The sequence below is a fragment of the Mus caroli genome, unplaced genomic scaffold, assembly GCF_978045245.1.
Source record: "Mus caroli unplaced genomic scaffold, Mus_caroli_1 scaffold_11, whole genome shotgun sequence".
NCBI lineage: Eukaryota > Metazoa > Chordata > Mammalia > Rodentia > Muridae > Mus > Mus caroli.
In genome coordinates this window covers 97,458,266-97,471,923 of record NW_028227266.1, presented here as the reverse complement: position 1 = coordinate 97,471,923, position 13,658 = coordinate 97,458,266, and positions in this window count along the sequence as shown.

Genomic DNA, 13,658 nt, shown 5'->3' with positions numbered 1-13,658 from the left:
TGGGCTTGGTCCTTTGTCCAGGAGAGGCAGAGCAGAACCTCTCAGATCCTTTTCTTAAGCTCTTAGTGCAGCAAAGTTAGGGTGAATCCACTGCAGCCATGTGGGTAAGCAGCTACCAGACTGTTGCCCTGGCAACTGTGCTTCTGCTACATAAGCCACCATGCCTGTGGGGGCCTAGATTGTTCTTAGAACATTGGCCTGCCTCTTGGTCTGTTGCAGTTTCTCCTTGTATAGCAGCTCAAGATAACTCGTACCCATCTAATGGCCAATGAGATTAGCCCTTCTCTCTCTCAGAGCTCTGTGGGGGGTCCATCTTGGGTGTGGTGGTTTGAATTGCTTGACCCAGGATGTGGCACTATTAGGAGGTATGGTCTTGTTGAAGGAAGTGTGTCACTGCAGGGGTAGGCTTTGAGAGCCTTTTCCTAGCTGGCTGGGAAGACAGTCTTCTCCTGACTGCCTTCAGAACAAGCTGTAGAAATCTCAGCTCCTCTCAGGCCTCCTGCCTGCCTTGAATGCTGCCTTGCCATGCTCCCACCATGATGATAATGGACAGACCTATGAACCTGTAAGCCAACCCCAGTTAAATGTTGGTCTTTATAAGAGTTGCGTTGGTCATGGTATCTGTTCACAGCAGTAAAACCCTAACTAAGACACTGGGTCTTATGAGTAAGCACGAATGCTAGTGTTTGTGGGCATGGAGGGTAAGGATGAGCAGAAGAGGGCCAGGCTAAGAGAAAGAGGCAAGCTTCAGGACATCTCTGAGCCTTGGGGCCATCTAGCCTTTCCTTTTGAGACAGCCAGACAGCCCTGCCAACACTAGAGACATAAGATGAAGAACTTTTGTGGCAGAAGAGGTTAACTTTTGTTGGTGAAAGTTGAGGGCCAGCCAATACTGAAGTCTTAATCAAGGGAGTTATCCTCTGCACCAGGGCCTGCCCTGTTCTCATGTGCAGCCACCCTGAGTGGGGCCCAGGGAGCCATTAAGCCTCTTGTGGGTGTGTGGGTGTGACAATTCTGAGATGTTCAGCCACCAGGGCATTGCTGGGATCAGCAGAGGTGACAGGACAAGGGCAAGCTCTATGCTTTGGGCTGAATCTTGGGAAGACCTCTGGGTCAGCATCGAACCTTCAACTATCCATTCCTATGTGTAGTCATCTGGTCACCTGGGCTCTGGATCTTGTCCTGTGGCTACACTCAGTAGGATCCTGCCCCGGGCTCCTGTCAGGGGCCTGATAGCTCACATAGGTCACAGATGGTTCTACCACCTTGACCTCATGGCATGTCCTCACTATTTCTCTATCCTCAGGCCTGGCCTGGGCCTTGGACGGTGTTGGTAGCTAGGAGTGGGAGGGTGGGTGGGTGTTCAGCTCTGAGAGTCCAGCTGTGAGATAAATCCTGGGCCATGGGAAACATCACGAAAGCACAAAGTATGGCCCCTGAGCCAGGATGGGGGCCTCTTGCAGGTGGTCTCTATGGAGCCTCTAGCTTCATTCAACCCTCACTGCCCAGTCTCTCTCCTGGGGACAGCCTGGCCGGTGCCTGGGAACTCAAGACTCTGGCTGTGTTTGGCTCTGCTAATCTCAAGAATGTGCTTGTTGTTTTCCCTTTTGGGTTGGAAAGCCCTCTGCAGCTCCCCTTCATGGTGATAGGGCGTCGGAGGCCGTGGGAGCCAGAGGGCAGCGTCCTGGCTTGTCCTTTTGCTGGTTGGCTCCCTTTTTCTCAAGCTCCAGTGTTTTCTGTTACCTCTGGCCCCACATATCAGCGTTCCCAGGAAACATCACTGCTCTGGATTTGGACACATCAGCCACCTCCTCATCCTGTGCCAGTCCCCACAGCAGGGCACATCCAAGCAGGTGCCACTGTCTGGGCTTTATAGACAAACTTGGAGTTCAAAGGAATAAGCTGATATTCACAGCTACACAGCAGGTAGGAACCGAGCCCATAAAGAGCCTTGTCCTTAAACACCCCCGCTCTAGCTCTGAGGTTCTGCCAGGTCCATTGATCTCTCTCCACTCTACTCTGAATCTCTCAGGAGCAGGAACCCAGGCCTAGCATCATCTCCAGAACTGTGGTAAGCGCTCAGTGAGTGTCTGTTCTAAGAATAAATGGTGGATATGAAGCCCTTACTATGTGCCTGGGGGTAATGTCTTGACCTTTCCAGGTGTCCTCCTGGATGTCACACAGATGTCTCACCCCCAACAGTTCTGAACACCTCTGTGTCCTTTATTCACACCTGGACACAGGCACTGCGCAGTCATCAGCTCATTAGCTCAAGCCTGAAACTCAGGTCCTCAGGCTAACCCTTGCACATCCCTATCATTGTGTCCCCACTTCTGTTTCCTGTAGTTCACCACCAGGTGCCCCAGCAATGAGGCATATGCTCTGGATACTCGGCAACTATCCTACAAGATCCTGTCAGCCTTAGCTTCTTCCCCCAACTCCACTTCACGCACTCACAACAAAGGATGAGGAGATCCCCCACTCCAGTCTACTATCCAGACCCATCACTTAACAATTTAGACTCGAAGGGAGGGACCCTCAGCGCTCATGAATGACACCAAGGTTCTGGGGCTGCAGGGCAGCTGCAGGCACTTACAGGGTGCTACTGTGTGCCCAGCTTCTTTCTCTTCAGCCATAATAATGATTTCCCAGCCAAACACTGTAGAGTCATAGCCACGGAGCAGTGATTGCTTCTGAAGTGGTCCCAGAGCTCCTGGACACAATATTTGTTGTGGGGTGGAAGTCTTTCCCATTATCTATGTCCCTGATTGTCCCCATGATTTCAGGAACGCACCCAGATGGTGTCTTCTTAGAGGCTATCTCTGGTCCCACACACTGAGCAAGCTCCCCTTCTCTGGGCTCTGCAGTCCCAGCTCAAGCCCTTTTTTGGAGTGGGCTTGCAGTAACCCCTCCTGCATCTGTGTCCTATGTGCTTGGCCCAGGATGGCCCAGGGAAATCCAACAGATGTGTCCAGGTCCTTGGCAGGAAGGCATGGCCTCCTTCCCTTAAGTATTTGATGTAGGCAGCAGGACTCAGCGTCCCTCAGTGAGCTCCCTGTCATGCCCAGTGTGTTTCGGAACAGAACTGTTTCTACCCAGTGGCATTTCCTCCATCCCACAAAGATCACCTCCTTAGACCCCCCAGAACTGCATCAGCATGTAGAGGGAGTTCAGAACTTGGTCCTTTGGGTACCATTTTAGAGCCCTAAGACAGCTTTCCACCCACCCAGTCCTTCCCCAGCCTCCAGTTCATTCCCTAGGACACAGGAGATCTCACTGTAAAGTTAGAGGTAAATATTCTATTCTGGATCCCTTAAAGAGAAAGAGCAAGAATTAATTTCTCACCAAAGGATAAATGGCCAACATAGCACACTTACTGAGCACAGGTATGGACAGATGAACCAGGTTAAGGAGTGGAAGTTCTCTGGCTGCTGAGAGGTGGGGAAGAACCTTTGCAAAGCAGAAGGGGCTGAGCAGTGTGCACCTACAGAGCACAGCTCTCACGTGTTCCAGTGTGGAGTGTGTGCTCTGCACTTCCTGGAAACAGAATGATATTCTCACTTGTACTATGACCACAGGGAGCTGGGCACACACTAGCACCCAGTAAGTGCTTGCACCTGCCTTGTTATCCCAGAACTTGGCCTGCTAGATGCTCATCAGCTCCCTTGCCTGTTTGGGGAAGCGTTGGCAGCAGGAGGAGAATACTTCCTGGTTTCCCTGGGTGAGGCTGGGAGTTGAGGAGGGGGAGCCAGGTTCCTTTCCCATGAACTTCTTGCCCTTCCAAGAAGCCAAACTCCTAATGAAATAGAACAGCTCCCATGCGGCAGTGAGGCTGAGGCCGGGAAGCCTGGGAGTTCCTCCAGTTCCCAGCCCAGCTTCAAGGTCAGCACTCCTCTTCTGAACTGTACACTTCCTAGTAACGCTGAAAGCAGCCCCAGCCTCTCATATACAGTCAACACATATTTAGATAGCCAGACTGGGGATGCGGCCCCAAACAGACAGAATCCTCTGCCCTCATCCAGATTCTAGTCTAGAAGATTTGGGTGGTCACCAAGGAAGGCAGCACTGAAGGAAAACATAGAAGAGGGTGTTCAGAAAGGATGTAAGAACCAAAGGAGGAGGAGGCTGTGAAATGCTGCCTTCTGCTTGAGGCATTGCCACTGAGTTATAGCCTCTTGGCAGCTCACAAAACCTTCACAAGATCAAGCAGGCCAAAATTCCAGGGTGGGAAGCCATGGTCAAGAGGCTTAGCTTAGGAGCTATTCGCAGTTGATGGCTGCAGATAGGGAGAGGTGTGTTTCTGTAGGGTTATGGCCATTGGTAGGTTGCCTAGACTCAAGGGGATGGCCTCAGAAGCATGGCCATGTGGGAAGCACTAGTTGGACTCAGTGGTGTATAGATATATGAAGTACCATATATATGTACACACATATACATATATATGAAGTAATATCTATATATGTATACACACACACACACATACATACATGTCAAGTTGAGAGGGAAATGTGTTGGGGGGATATTCTGGTCAGGACTTGGGGAAGATAAATACAAACAAAATGCATTATACACATGTGTGTACACGTCAATGAATAAATTAAAAATAGTACATGTATTTAAAATACTGGGAGAAAAAGTGACCTGTGGATGAGTCCAGCTCAGAGAGGCAACTGAGGAAGTTCCCTGGGGAGGCAGTGGTCCTGATGCCTAGCTATTCAAGGCTAAGCTTTGTGGATTCTGTGAGCATCGCCTATGACCCTAGGCTATGATCCAGCTGCCCTGGGTAAATCTGGGCAGTTGAGGCAGCTCACTGAGTGGGAAGGGTGGGGTGCATGGGGCAGGGCAACAGCTAACCAATTGCCTTCAGGAAGCCGTAGAGATGGCAGAAGGCCAAAGAAAGGTGGGAATGGAACTTGGAACCCAGGCACAGGAAGGACAAATGGACAACTGCCCAAGACCAGGCTGCAGGGGCACCCGGGGCGCAGCTTTTCTGGGTGTTTAATTGACAGGGGACAGAAGCAGTGAGGATGGCCCATAGCCTTGGGAACACCAGAGAGAAGGTGGGGAGGGCTGAGATCTCCTGTGCCTTTTGGAAAAAGATGGAGCCATTCTTGGGCTGTTCCGGAAATTAATGGCCAAAGACAAGGGCCTCACGCACCACTAGGAGATGATTTTCAAGACCCTTGAAGATCATTGGGAAACATTTTAAAAGGAAATTGCTCACAAAGCAGCCAGAGGCCCGCCAAATGTGCTGGCGGATAGCTCACCAGGCGATGCTTGTAATCTAATTGCCCACGAGCAAGAGTTTAAAACAATATTTACGATGTGGAAAAATAGCCCATGATTTGATTTGTACAGAAGAAACACGCCTAATGAGTAAATTAGATTTTGATCTTGCTGGCTCGGGTCCTGTGGGTGGAGCTCTGGCTCTTTGGAAGGCCAAGGCCCTCCTGCCCCCTTGTGTCCCCAGTGTGGTCCTAGTGACAGCTCTGGGACCTGGTGGGGTTGGTCCCACAAGAAGCTCTCTGACTGCTCCAGACTGCTCTCTTTAACTCCAGCCGCCTGGGTTCAGGGTACACATCTGGGCTGTGGTGAGACAGAGCTGGCTCTTCAATCAAACCTAGGCCTGGTGTAGTTGCTGCGCTGCCTCCCTGAGGCAGCTGACGTGCCTTACTGCATAATCCTGGTACCCTTTTATGCATTATTAAATGGAGGGGCTCTGTTGACTCTTGGTCCCTCTGATTGTTCCTTGCCCATTCCTGTTCTGGAAGCAAATTTCCTTTAGCAAAGTGGCTCACCCTATACTCAGTCTTCACAGACCTGGACAGTCACAGAAGCCCTCCCCTAGGCCACAGGGATTGGTCCAAGGATGATCACATGACCCATAAGGATGCTTGCTCAGAGAGGCAGGGACATTCTTGAATCTGGAATTACTGAACTGGGCCATCACAACCTACCTGAAGCTTTCTTGTGGCTTTCTGATCCCTTTGTGGGAACACTTTAAAAAGCAAAATCGAGACCTTAGAACTGAGTCAGAGGAACAGAGACCTGGAACTGTGGATACGCACTGAAAACCAGTGAGATTGGCCGTTCTAAGTCAGTTTGTTTCACCTGAGAGTCCACAGGTTCAGTTGATGCTTCTCTGTCCTGGGATCACGGGTTCTGGCTTATGTTAGCACAGGAAAGAGATGACACACTACAAGGGAAAATTTGGAGACTGAAGCCTAACTGTCCAGGGATAAAGCATATGACACCCTGGGTTTAGTGTGTGTGTGTGTGTGTGTGTGTGTGTGTGTGTGTGAGAGAGAGAGAGAGAGAGAGAGAGAGAGAGAGAGAGAGAGAGGGAGAGGGAGAGGGAGAGGGAGAGGGAGAGGGAGAGGGAGAGGGAGAGGGAGAGGGAGAGGGAGAGGGAGAGGGAGAGGAAAAGAGAATATGATCTTTATAAAAAAACAAATGAACAAACGAACGAACTCTGGGCATAATTTAGAGCCTTCCCAGGCTCCCTGAGTGCTTTGGGAGTCTGATGCCTCCATAGTGCTGGTGACAGAGAAGGACCTGGGCCAACCTCAGGCACTGAGATGGGAGCTGGAAACAAGGACTCCCAGCAGCTGAGAGTGAGAGTAACTGTATCCCTAAGTGGCACGCAATACCACTTTAGACCACAGATTACACAAGTCCCTGAGGGAGAAGGCGACAGAGACTGGGAGGGTGGGCGGGCAGGGGGGGGGGGTGGTATGAGTGGGGATGGATTCTGTTAGGTCGGAAAGGAACTTAAGTCTCACTCAGTACCTGTGGCTTCTCCCCACATGTTTCACACACTCATGCACGCACACGCACACGCACACACACACACACCTCCTTCCCAGGGGCTTGGCTTTGCTTCCCTTCCCCACAGCATGATCGCTATTTGGCTACATGCTTTCTTGGTTCTAGCCCCCTCTCAGCCTCTGGGGTGCCAGGTTCTCCCTTTGCTCCCTCTTTCTTCTCTTCCTCTCTCACTCTCTCTCCAGCCGTCTTCTCTCATGGTTATGTCCAGACTGGATCTTTCCAGATGCCTCTGGTCATGCTCATATCTACAATAAGCCTTCTCCTCCGTCCCAGTCGTACCCGGGAGCCGTCATTCCTCCTTTTTTTTTAGTTCGGCTTCCCCCCAGAGGCCAGGGCCGGGTGACCCACATTGCATCTCCTCACCCCTGTTCTCCGGAAGGAGGCTCCAGTATTGCTGTTGTCCCTGATTGAGGCCTCCAGGCTCTCTCCCTGCCTGTTGTGCTGAGTCCTCTCCAGTTCCTAGAGTCTGGGGACAAGTAGGGGATTCCAGGTCAGAGGGGAGGGGATAAGATTGGCTAGCCTCAGAGAGAGACAGATACATGGCTTGATACGTGTATACAGGAGACAGCCGCATTCACTGTTGTGTACACCAGCCAAGGCCTTCATGGCGACGACCACAGTTCATGGCGTTCTCTGGGCATTCCCCTGCAGCAGGACTGTCCCTTCCCGTGTGTGGTGAAGACGGTAAAACACAGGCCTTGGTGGAGGCAGACAGACCCAGCATGGTGTCAGCAGGTGGGTGTGCGTGGGGAGGTAGGCTTGCATCCATCCATGGCAGGGTCTCTACAGGCAGAGAAGAGTATAGTCCATTCTGTCTCTGTGGTCAGAACCACAGGTGTGCCTGGATAGAGGCAGGCAATGAGTGCCTTCATCTATGGAGCCTTTTTGCCCAGCATTTTGACAGTGGCAGGGCTGGCACTCCAGACGACTCCTACAGGCCACCTCCTGAGAGACAGATCATCACCTCATTTCACACAGGGGCAGTTGAGGCAAACCGCTGAGGTAGACATGGAAGGCTCAAACCCAGGATGAGCAATGCTCACGTCTTGGCAGGTTTCCTGGTGACTTGATGGCTCTGAGGACCTGTGTTTTTTATTTCCTCATCAGTGAATCTGCAAAATGGGTCTTCTGTTCATGACCCTGGCTGACTTCCCAGTCCTTGTTCAATGCCACAGAAAAAGAGTGGGCAGGGCAGAGACGCCCTCCCAGTTCACCCATCTTCAGGTAGGGACACTGGCTGGAGCCAGAGCTGGACAGCCTTTCTCCTGTTCTGTCCGAACTGTCCCACTACCCCAGTTACGGGGATGAATGTCAGACTTCAAAGGCAGCAGCAGTCCTCCAGTCCCCAGTCCTGAGAAAGCACCCAAATCCAAGAACAAAGGCCCAGTTCCAAACTTCCATCACCGCTGAGCACTTAGTAAAGGCCTTAATTAGAGGAACTGGAGTTTGTGGGGGGTGCGAGCAAGGAGTGAACGAGAAAGTCCAGGAACACCAAAGATGCCGCCATTTATAAAGCCGGATCGCGGCTAATATCCCAGTTGAATTCAAAACAGGACAAATAATTGGAAACCCGAGCAGGGTGAGCGGAGGGAACAGTGAGGCAGATGACAGAGGTTTGGCAGCTGTGGGAAACCCATGCCTGGGCAATGTGGTCAGCACAAATCTCTCATGGAGTGTGTGACTCAGTCTGGGGCCAGCACTAGTCCCCAGGCAGACGATGAAATAACACCAAAAGTGTGCCCCTTGGTTTTTTAATAGGTAATATTTCATTCCATCATTTGAAAACTGAATAGGTAAAACAACCAAGCATCCTCTAATATAGATAGGCATTCCCACCTCCATTTTATAGATGGGAAAACTAAGACACAGAAGGGTTAAGGGGTTTCCCCAAGATCTCTAACTTACAACTGATTGTGCTGGGATTAAGAGCCTAGGTGCTTTGCCTCCAAGGGCCTGTGTCTGAGAACCAGGGAGATGAGCACGGCAAGGCTGAGATCACTTCCACCCTCATCCCTGCACCGAAGGCTCCCTTTAGCTATTTCCTTTCCTGGCTGAGGAGCTGGCTCTCATTCTCAGCTGGGATACTTTTGGGCAAACCCTAGCACTGATTTGTCTGTAAGCCTTCACCAGCTACAGGGCACCACTGGCAAGCACCCCTGAGCACCGTGTAATCCCTGTTCCAGACAGTGAGCGTGCCATTTGCCCTTCCCACCTTCATCCCCGCCATAAGCCAAGGTGGTGGGTACTTTCACCATCCCCGTTTTGTATGGACAGCAGCTCAGCCCCAGAAAGGCTGGGTGGGTTCTCCTTTGTCCTCGAGCTACAGGATTGGAATCTTAAAGTCCGGGTATTGTCTGTCCAGTGCTTATTCTCAGAAAACCCTGATGGAGAGCCTGGGCAGACATACTTACAGGCAACTGCTCTCCTGGATGAACCATGCTCACACACCATGATGGGATGATCCCCAAAGATAGGCAGGTCCCAGGTATGGGCCATGGAGTATGCCTTGTGGGATCCGGTGACGGTCACAACCCTGGAACACTGCTGTGTCCCTACAGTACCCCATCCCATCTTCATCATCTGTTCACTCTCACAGCTTTGAGGAAGGGAATTGGTCCCATTGGGAATCCTATGAAGGGACTGGAGATTCAGGAGAGAGAAACGAATGAAAATGTCTGGACATCTGAGTCAGGCAGGTTTCTGGTGATTTCTGAGACTTAGTTTTCCCATCTGTGATATGGGCCCATAGATTCAAAGGGGAAAAATATAGAGAGAAGGCTAATCCTGTAGATGCCACTAAAATCCCCACCCTCTCTGGAATGCAGATGAAGAACAGAGGGAAGGCCCTGAGAGCAGAGAGGCTGGGCTTCTGCCCCAGGCTATCAGTTGAAGATACTAAAAGCAAACCCAGTTGCTCATACACACACAGGGAGTAAGTCTGGGGCCTTACAGTGCTAAAACCTGGACTTATCAACTGATACACACCTCAGGCATAGGCCGATGGCGGTGAGGTAGGTAAACGGCAAAGTTTCGTCTCCAGGTCACTAGCATGGAGTAATTCAAAGCCAGCTGTCCCACAGAAGTAGCTTGGAGAGTTGTCTCCCCATGATCCTGTCCTGATCTGAAATCCCGTTTTACATATTTACAAATCAAATAATTTACAAACTGCATACACAGAATTATTGGCCAGGCTGCTGTGGCATCTCTGGGTGAGTGAAGTGGTGCACTGTGGGAGAGTAGACAGAGCCAGGTGGGAGGCACTAAGGTCACAACCCTAGAGAGCTCTCCTGGTCTACATCAAGTCCACTGACTTTGGCCTCTGGATAGTCCAACACACACAGAACCAGAAGATACAGAGCAGGGTGACTATGTGGTGTGTGCTGCTTTCTATACTGTAAATTCTTACCGTAGAACTGGCCTGGGGCCATCAGGCTGGGACAAGATGTTGGCAGCTGAGTCTCTCAAACCCCAACAAGACAGATCCACCATGACGCTGCCGAGACCCTGACTCCAAGCCCTTGTGAAGGGATTGTCTGAGACCTACACATCCTGTCACGTGTGCAATTATTTTTGTTCAGGTGGTTGAGATCTCTGCCTCCTTCTGGCCTATGTCCCTCCCGTGTCCCTTGCTTGGAATGTTCTGGAGTGGCATGGACACATCCTGATTTCTTTTCTTGTCCTAAATAAATACACATTTTCCCCTTGATTTCTATTTCAGTTTTCCTTTTCTTAAAGTGAGCCTCAAGCACTGTATATATTTGCAGCTGTAAAATCTGGATCTGCCCCAGAAGTAAATTAGATTGCAATTTATCATCTAGAGAGTCTTGGTGATCGTTACCCTGTATCTTGGAGTCTCAATGGTGTATGCAAATTGATCACTGGGTAATTCAGTGCAGATTATCCTAGCGTGCTGCTTCCATGTGTCTAAGCACTGTGCAAGTTCTCATGGCTCCAACTTTGATCCCTTATGAACTGTGGTTCAAGGTTCTCTATATAGACTGACCTTCATCGTCTTCTCACAGATATTGCCTTTACTCCTTGCATCCCTAAATAAAGCCTTGTCCCTGTGACCTTTTAGCTTGCTCCCCTCTGCCCTCTCGAGTCCCTTGTGGACCTTGCTAATTGCTTTCTATATCTGTGGGGACAACAGTGGCTTTTGTTCTTTGTTCTATTAATACAGGGCATCCCATTCGTTGATTTGCAGATGTTAAGAGAATCTTGGATTGCTGGGGTAAATCTCACTTGGTTGCTGGTGTTTGTGCTGGAGAAATGGGCCAGTAAAATGCAATGCAGTAAAAAACTTGATTCCAGACTCCCTGCAACTCCAGAACCCATATAAAGATTATCTCCAATCCCATGATCCTGTGGCAAGATGGGAAGGGGGAGACTGGAGGATTCTTGGAATCTTGCCAGCCAGCTAGCTGGGCAAATGCAAAGGTGGACAAGGAGGCCCTATCTCTCAAGGAGGAGGGTGAGGACTGACACCCGAGATTATCCTCCGGCCTCTACACCCTCACTGTGGCTTGTGTGTGCACCTATGCATGCATGTGTGTGCATACACGCTCATACACGTACATGAAAATTTGCTGATATTTGTTGAGGATTTTTTACCTTTGTATTCATAAGCACATTGATCTGTAGTTTTTTGTTTGTTTGTTTGTTTGTTTTTTGGTTGCGATGTCTTTGTTGGTTTTATTTTTAGGGTGACCCTGGCCTGACAGAGTGAGTTATGAGCGCCCCTTCCTATGTTTTGGAAGGGTTTGTGAGGTGTTGCCATGTGTGCGGCAGCATTTTACCTGTGAGGCCTTCTGGACCTGGGCATCTTTTGTATATTAAGGAAAATTTGAAGTTGCGACTTCTATTCTCTTGTTCTGGATATATCTATCCTATCATTTATTTTCAGGTCAGCTTCAGTAGCAATTTGTTTCTTCTAAGTTATCCTGTTGGCTGGCACATGCCACAGTCTGCCTTGTTATCCTTCTGTAAGGTCAGTATTGATGTCCCTTCTCTCATTATGACTTCAGTTATTTGAGTCATTTCTCTTCTCCCTAAATGTTTTGTCAATTTTATGGATCTTTTCAGAGACTGGGTCCCAGTTTTGTTGAGTTTCTCTATCGCTTTCTATCTTTTCTTTCATTTCTGTTCATTCTAGTCCATTTCCTTCCTTCTACTTGCTTGGGGTTTACTTTGGTTCTCTAAGGAAAGTACTAGAAGAACTCCCGTACATTATATAAAATGATCTTAATGTTATAGGAGAATGATGGACATCTCTGTGTTGAAAATACATTACAAAGACGCCAGCTGCTAAAGGCTAGTGGGGATGATACAGCACCTGTCCATCCCACTCACCGCCTCTAATCTACATCAAGGAATGGAGTATTTGAAAGGCTTCCAAGAGTCCTTCCACATCCTCTCCCTGTGTGGAAGAAAGGGGTGCTCCCCCCTGCAAGTTTAGAGGACTTCAAAGTACCGGTAGAACTTGGGAGGCGGTTATCTGTGGGAAAGCTGGCACCCACCAACTGCAGGAGCGTCCCTAAGCTTTGGAACCCTCAGGCTGTCTTTCAGCCTGTGGCCCCGGGCGGGCTGGGGAAGGATGGTAAGTGATGGTGGCCCATATTACCTGGAGTGTGTGTAGCAGGGACTGTGAGAATCGTGACTGCTGCTGCTTTCCAGGATTCCAGGGAGCTGACCTGTGGTGACAGAGAAGACAGGACAGTAGAGTAGACTCATGTGCATGTTTCCCGTAGGTCATATGATACCACAGCATGGGTCATATGATACCACAGTGGTTCTGGGGCTCAAGCTATCCTGGCGCCTGCTGGGAGGCAGTGGGTAGACTGGAGAGGGGGATGCTAGGGAATGGATATATAGAGACTACTCAGGGATGTGTCCCATGCAGCAAGCAGATCCCCGAAAGAGCCAACAAATACACTCCTATGAGAGGTGTGGCCAGCATTATAGACCTGTCTTCAGTAGCCTTGAGGAATTCACAGACAGGACCAGAATGGGTAATGGGAGAAGACAGAGAAATTCTGCTCTACTCTTCCTACTGTGTTTCTTTCCTTCTACCTCTTTCTCATCCAAGCCACAGAATGCCTTGGGACTTGGGAAAGAAAGCATGGAAAGGACCAGGCCTCCTTCTCTACCAGAGGTGTCCAAGTAACATGCCATCGCTGGATTCTGGGAACCAGGGGACTATGGAATTGGGGATTCAGCTGACAACGTCAGTGAGGCATGCTGCCTGGGCTTTTTATTACCTGACCTGGTTCTGGGGTCCATTGAGACTGCAAGTGGAAGACAGGTTTGAGGGGACTTTGGAAGATGCCAGCTAGAGAATACTGAAACTGATTCCTGATTCCCATGTGTCCCTATTTTCAATGGCCCTTCAGGATCAAGGAGGGCCAGGTAAAGTGTCCTGAAGTCTGACCCTATACTACTCATGTCCCAATTCTGTGTGAAGACCATAGACAGGAAGTTCTGACTCCTGTCACCCTCCTCTGCCGTACTGACCTGACCTGAATGACGAATGGCCTTTCCTCTCAAAGATGGAGAACCTAAGCCCAAGGACTTAAAGGGAAAAAATGCTAGCCTGGGATCTCATGCTCAGGCTATGAGAGGCTCCCAGTCCACTAGGGCCCCATAAAGTAGGAAACCAAGGCCTTCCCCTGCGTGTTCCGATGTTCAGTGTGGAGAACTCTTAACTTCAAAAGGACTCAGCTTAGAGGAAAGTCACAGACAGGATACAATGGAAGGAAACTCACTGGGTTGCCTTTCCATCATCAGATGTCTGAGGAAACCGAGACCTAGCCCCTGCTGAGATGTGGAAAGGG